We start from the raw sequence: 7,429 nt of genomic DNA, 5'->3' as shown, positions 1-7,429 counted from the left end.
AGCATTAGCAGTGGTGATTTCCTTTCGCATTGCAAATATGGTTGTTAATTTAGCAATGCCTTGTCTCTCATCTATAAAAATAACACTGACTGTATTAATACAAATAGTATTCATAATAATATTATGCTATTGCACCATATCAAGCATATAAGAACAATAAAACACCTGTGCTGTGATAAATTCTGTTTTGTATTCAACTGGCGTGTGACATTTTGTTATAAAAATACATTTTGTTTGGTGTATGTAATTTTGTTAGACTATAATCATATTACGTGCAGAGATGATAAAATTTAAACAAATTTCTATTCCTTTTTCAATAATTTTCTCTTTTTCTTCCTTCTTTTATTAGACGTTCTCTCGGTATTACGCCAGGATCTGACGGTATTCTTACATGTAAGTTTTGCACGGATTTGCTCTTTTAATAATCTCTATCTGTGATAGCTTTCGCCTGCGACTTCATCCGTGTGAATAAGGTTTCGGGGTAAATATTTTCCCGGGATAAAAACCAGTCTATAGTATTCGGACATAATGTAGGTTATTATCAGTGACAAGAAAATTCAAAATTGCTTTGTTGTTCTTGAGGTTAGTGCGTTCAAACAAACCTTTCAGCTTTATAATTATATTAATATAGTTTGGCAGATCTGAAAAAAAAAATAAGTATGCATTCTTTATTTAAATTTTACTTTATCTGGGTATGTGATAGGTCCAATCAAAATATTTGCCGTGAAGGATAAAAATACTTCGTTTCGATTCGTATTAAATCATTCAATTCGCCTAGGGTTTTACTGATAGTAAAAACAGAAACTATATTTTTGCAATCGTCTTGTTGAGTTGGAGATAATTAGTCTTCTGTTACCCTCTAGCCAACTTTCAAACAAGAACAAAAAAGTCGTTCATACAGAAACATTCGAAATAACCTACACTCTAAACATTTGCGCCAAATCCTCAGTATATAGGTAAATATATTTTAATGTTTCTTAGAAACTAATTCACAGAATGTACAATTTGACGAAGTTTATCAATCAGTCCTTGTTCGGTGTATTTACTTAGAACATTACCCTTCGAGGAACATATACTATGACACATAGGCTACAATTTATAATGATTTTTTGGCATTTTAGTCATAATTTTATATCGATACATATCAAGTAAGTCCAAAAAAAATTGCTGTGTGCGTACGCTGCCTAAACCGTTGGAGTTAGACAAAAATGATGTAGCGTAGAATTGTTTGTCTTAAATAGTCCTAAATAAATGTCCGCGACAGCATATATCTACCTTTTATGTGGAAGCCACTATGAACAAAATAGTGAGCCATAAATATAATTAAATCGGATACTTTTTTTACAATGCTAAGCGGGACTTTTATCCCGGAAAACTCCTTCACGCGGGCGAAGCCGCGAGCAAAAGCTAGTAACCAACATTACTGTAAAGTTTCATCCAAATCCGTTTAGTAGTTTTTTCGTGAAAGAGGAACAAGCATATATACATCCATCCTCACAAACTTTCGCATTTATAATATTACTAGGGTAATGGCACTTAGTACTTACTAATCACCGTTTTGTTAATTACTTCGTATGCATCGCATTATAAATAAAATATAACTCATTTGATCATTGGTTAGTATACTATAAGCACATTCTTCTACCTGTCATTTTCAAGCGTGTTCCTAAAACGATTCCATTGTTTTTACTTCCAGCCACCAGCCTCTTCAAATCCGTGTACGAGATCACATCCTGGACAAATCATGTTAAAGGCTATACAAAAAATGTTTCTTAGTAACGCTCTTATCTACTTATCGTACATATTATAAAACTAAGTCCACTTTTCTGTCTGTATGTTATCGATTTTCACAAAATCTACTGAAGGTATTTTTATGGAATTTGGTATGGAGATAGTTTAAGACCCTGGAAAGATTATAGGGTTTCAATATCGAGAAAATATATATCGGGACTTTTATCCCGGAAATATCCTTCATGCGGGCGCAGCCATGAGGAAAAGCTAGTGTTTCTTGTAAAAACAACAATATTCACCAAACAATGTATTCATTCTTAGCAAAGTTTAGCCTGTTGGTTAATGATTTATTTTATAGTAAAGAGTACGGACTAATGATAAAGTCGCCTGATTAAAGGTGATCCAAACACCTATAGATACAGCACCACATTAATGTATCGATGTATTTTCTTAAAATAAAATGGTCAATACAGGACAAACGTCGTGTAAACAGGTCAAGGCTCTAAACCGTAAAAGGTAAAAAACTCCAATCCCCTTTCCCCAAGTCATTGAACTCGCATTCAAATGCAGCTTCTCACAGGGTGGTTAATGAGTCAATCATTTCGCGAGGTGTACAAAAAGTGCCAGTTTACTCTGATACTACCCTCCCCGCGGGTCGTTGCAACTAGCGCCCACGAAGGGGAAGTACTTACAAGCAGGTAGGCCTAGTTATACTGGACGTTCCGAGGTCCTGCGCTAACGCAGTTTCGCAAGCCGATGCAGTGTTGTTGAAGTCGTTGTATGGACGGTACGTGGTTATTGTGATTTGCGCAAGTGATGTGCCGGTTATTACGTTAGTTAAAAGGATATTTTTCTGGTGAGTAAAAATTGTCTTACTGTTCCCATAATGTGCGTAATGATTATGAGTACAAAATATTGACGTGAAAATTGCGTTGTGTTTTGAATAAAAAAAAAAAATCTTGAAAAAAATATTTTTTTTACGTATATTACGTATATGATTTTTCCTAGGTATTTTTTTGCAGTTGCATTTTATAAAAAAAAACGATGCGCAATAATAATGTAGCAATTAAAGATGTTTACGATGGGAAATGAGGTTTTACCTACTACCTACACACTCAAGGGCATGTCGTGATGGTGTCCAATTGTGTGCATTCATGTGCAATTATACGCATTTAAAATAAATGCGTCAATTATTACTGTCCTAAAAAAATATATTTGAATACATGAAAAAATCGACGTAAACAGAAAGCGACGGTCATGTCAATAAATAAAATGGCACAAAAGGGTATAATATTGAAAAAATATTTTAATGAAGTCCTACTTTTTGATTTATACAGATTTTTTATTTCATTTCTAAAATCAACTAAGACTGGAATCTCCGTCGACTTTTATTAAAATGAAGACATTATTTTATAACATTCGGAAAATTCCATTCAAAATATTTTACTTCAACAAAAAATTATCTCGTTCATTGTTAAAAAACTAAGGTATTTGAATAAAAATATTAGATTTTTCAAAAAACACCTAATTCTACATAATTATGTTACAATACTAAATATGCGCACAATTAACTTAAAATAAAATAATTCCTAATTCGCAACATTAATTTAAGTTATAAATTAAATGAATCAATTACAATGCTATTTAAATTTAGACCGTAATTTAATTATGGATTAGGTACTTGTAATTAATTATTAACGACTTGTGTTTTACATCGATATGCTGTGACGGTGAATGTGCTGTAAACAGCGCGGTTAGGGTTTAGAATTCCTGGGTAGACAAGCATACCAGAAATACTACTTATGCCCGATGTGTTTTTAGGCAGTCTCCTCATCACATTATTGTATTGGAAATATGATCAATAAAGTTGATTTTATTATTACAAACGAAACAAATAATCATGTCTTTCTTAGAGGTAGGCAGAGGGGCAACTAGGGCACCCACTTTTCGCCCTGTGTAGCCTGCCGCCAAACGAGCACAAATTACAGACACCAGGCTGATACTGAGAAGAAAAACTGTATAATTTTGTCCGACCCGAAATTCGAACCCAAGACGTCAGAGTGGAATTCGTATCGTGCATCCAATACAACTATGCCACTGAGACAGTCTTGCTCCTTATTGACTGCCTCGGCGGCGTAGTTGTAATACGTATGCGGAACGAGAAGACTACCGCCTTGATGTCAAATTATCAGCTCAAACTTAGTCGGTTCGGAGAAAGTTGACGGTGTTACCCACGTGCATCAGAAAGCACTTAAAGCCCTCTTGCACCTGATCTCTCTCCGGTCATGTCGGATTACCGTCTCACCATTACGATTACGAAAATGTGTATTGCGCACAAGCTTGCGCACTATTATCTCCGTACCTGGCAGGTCTCCTTTGAGATTGGCCGCTCCGACGAAATTTGGCTAGGAAAGATACACTATTACTACTGTTAACATGTTTACTATGAAACTTCCATGAATTACTGCAGTGATTTAATATGATTTTTCATTTACAAAGCCGGAGCTAGTAGGGTAGATATTGACGATATATTTAACATCTCCAAATGGCTCTGTAAATTCGTATGACGTCGGTGGCAAGTCGTGACTAATATTGCGTATATGGGGAAGTCCTAAGTATATAGAAAAGTGGCTAAACTAATAGTGTAGATATTTGGCCCATGTTCATGGTGTATGCTTGGTCTGTGAAGCGAGAGATCGCAGGTGTCGAATCATCGTAAAGTAATCAGTGCGCATTATTTGATCTGAGTATACAATAGTTAGTGTAGGATCATAATTGTGATTGTGGGTTGTTATTATTGTTTCTATGGATATTAAATTAACTGATCTTTGTAACGAAGTCATTTTCAATATAGTAAACAGCATTTTTAACCAACATCGTAAAAAAGGTTATAATCCATGTACATTTTTTAATTAGTCAACGACTCAAAAATTGGTAGCCAGTATATAAGTAATGTTAAATTATTTCTTTTTGTTAGTGGTTTTTGAAGGCGGTATAATTTTTTGTTAAAAGTTTTTCTTTTATAGGACATTCTAAATTTTATTTACTTAGATTTTGCGTCGACAAAATTATTATTTCCCTATGAAAAATACATTATGTAGTAAGTAAGAATTGTGCATTTTATATTAATATTGTCATATGAACGTTTCTCGACCATTATGTTTAATAAATCATTAATAAGAATTTTCCACTCTCCAGATCCGGACCAGACCAGATCTAGATAGATTATATCTAAAATCCAACGTACCAAGGCTCATATTTGATTCTAGCCGTACCCACGTCTTTATAAACGTGGATAACTTTAATGTCTGGTATCCGTATTTTAATGAAATCCTACATTTTGCTCGTGGATAATTTTACTAACAAATTATTAACAAATCCTATGTTCTCTAATTATACTCTGTCTCCGTAAAACCTCAATGAAACTATCTTCAGTAGTTTTGAAGCTAACAAACATTCAAACATATTCAAATTCTCGCATTTATAACAATTCGAACTGCATCTGCATTTTCCGAAAAGCTACAACGAAAATCATTTGTATAAAATATGTAATAAACACAAGGTTTTAATTAGCCAAGAATCCCGCCATTTTAATATTATCAGCATTAATTAGCTTTGTTGAAATCACTTAGCGGTTATTACTTATGCAGTAACAAAGTATGCAATATGTAAGTCGATTAAGACAGTATTTATGTTCGTTCTACTTTCCACGGCTTAGGTACTTTTTTTTGACGTGGCATACGTTTGTTAGCCTAACAAGGGTCGATACATACATAGCGAATTTTCGAGTACTTTAGGCGCTTCCAATGAAATTCCCTTGAAAATTAAGCGACTATGCTGAGGGCAACCCACTAATGGGTTACGAACCTCGACTCAGGACAGTCACTGGGAGAGAATGAGACGTCAACGATTAGGGAATGTTAATAAGGTTTGGATTAAATGTAGTATAGCTTATTGCATAAGTGAACATTCGCAAGACGACATCGGATTTAATTGTGACAAGGTTTGGGATTTAAAGTTAACACGAACTCGTTCCACAACTGCAAATTATCTCGAATCATTGCGTGAAAAATGGATTATTGAATCTATATATAAATTTGAAGAGTTTGATTGTTTGTTCGTTTGAACGTTCATTTTGTGCTATAGGCTATTCCTATCCCGGGAAAATATTTATCCCGAAAAAAAATGTTCACGTGGACGGAGCAGTGCGCAAAAGCTAATGCGTTATAATATTAATTTAGTACATTGCATCTTAATAAAATATAATATTGCGAAGTTTTAATATGAATTGTGTAAAATGAACTGTATGCTTACCTTCGTGAGTCCGTTTTGCAATGTTACATTTCTAGTTGAGACGAAATTTTTTCTCGCGGGTAATACCCGTTGTCGCCACCGCCCACCGGTGGGGATGGGTGGTACGATTGTATCAGTTGCACTGGTTTTGGACCCAAACGACGCCTGAGAGTCTAACGTCTTCTAGGAAAGCACTGGTCGAATCCTTACCACTACGTTATACCCTACACAGTCGTATAAGCCAAAATTCCTCGATGGCTTTCTTGTGACGGCATGTCGGTTTTTCAAATACTTTGTTGCATTAAACTTCTAGGAGAATACTGGTCGGATCTTTAACGCTACGTTATACCCTAAAAAGGCATACTAGCCAACATCCCTGAAAAGCTCTCTTGGTACAGCATGCCGGTTAATCGGATATGCTGTTGCAATAAAATAGTCACAGAAACAGTCTCTTCAAGTTCCTTTTATACAGAAAGTAAGGCACAGGAACTTAGTACAGCAAAGAATGATCTCAGCCTCTACAGGAGAAAGCCGGTTAGACAGGAGACTAAATAATAGATCACAAGTTGAACAGGTGACCTGGTGTTGCCTGTCGTCTGGAATAGAAAGAAATATTTATTATTTAAAGATTTCAATTATCAGACAATAAATTGGATTCCAAGTACAATATATTGAAATGACAGACAAAAATTTTGCCAGTAATTCGTCTGTTACTATAATATTCGAGATGTTTAAAAACATACAAAGTTATATCAACAGGCATTGGAATAATAACGTACCTATTTCTGCAATATTTATGTTTAAATCGTAACCTTAAAGTTTTACTGAATCACATATTGACACAATGACTTAGGTAAGTGTTGTTTTCCTTCCTATTATTACCTGTGCTGACCTTTGATGACTCCTAAACAATCAATTTAAAGGCCAACGAAAACTTCCTTATCTTCTTTGGCTCTCTGGTTCTTTCATAATGTCACTATCCTTATCTTCATTGGTTTTTAGATCTATGTACAATGTATTTAATATCTTTATAGTATAATTCACGACGTTCAAAGTATTTTTGCCACGCCAACCTTCTGTCTAAAATGGAAATAGCCCTCCCTTCTCTTTAATACAAGAAAAATAATGCCACGAGTAGCGAAACGTGAAATTTTTCAAAAGGAATTCCGCCACAACGTATAGATAACTTATCTGCATAAATGCGGTCTGCAAATCATTTTAATGATAATTAGATTCTACAGAAATTCTATATAAACGGAAGCCGTTAGGATCGGATTATGTAGATCCATCACCACTGCCATGAGGCTCACCAAACATCCTAATACCATGAAAATGAGTTTATTTTTACACATTCAATTTCTTACTGCTCTAACTGGTGATCATGTAATTTTGCAAATACGATATA

The 7,429-nt window shown here is 34.6% G+C and overlaps 1 protein-coding gene across 1 annotated transcript in view; it reads left to right on the top strand.

Moving 5' to 3' along the window:
• The first annotated feature begins 2,465 nt into the window (after positions 1-2,465).
• The window catches only part of LOC115448636 (proton-coupled amino acid transporter-like protein pathetic), a 68,236-nt gene continuing 63,272 nt past the window's right edge, over positions 2,466-7,429 (top strand). The window contains exon 1 of the mRNA XM_030176128.2: positions 2,466-2,587. The gene's annotated coding sequence lies outside the window, so the exon portion shown is untranslated. The remainder of the gene's footprint in view (positions 2,588-7,429) is intronic.

Source organism: Manduca sexta, chromosome 22 (genome assembly GCF_014839805.1).
Source record: "Manduca sexta isolate Smith_Timp_Sample1 chromosome 22, JHU_Msex_v1.0, whole genome shotgun sequence".
Lineage (NCBI taxonomy): Eukaryota > Metazoa > Arthropoda > Insecta > Lepidoptera > Sphingidae > Manduca > Manduca sexta.
Note: the sequence above shows the minus strand (reverse complement) of the source record. Positions and strands in the feature narration are given on the sequence as shown.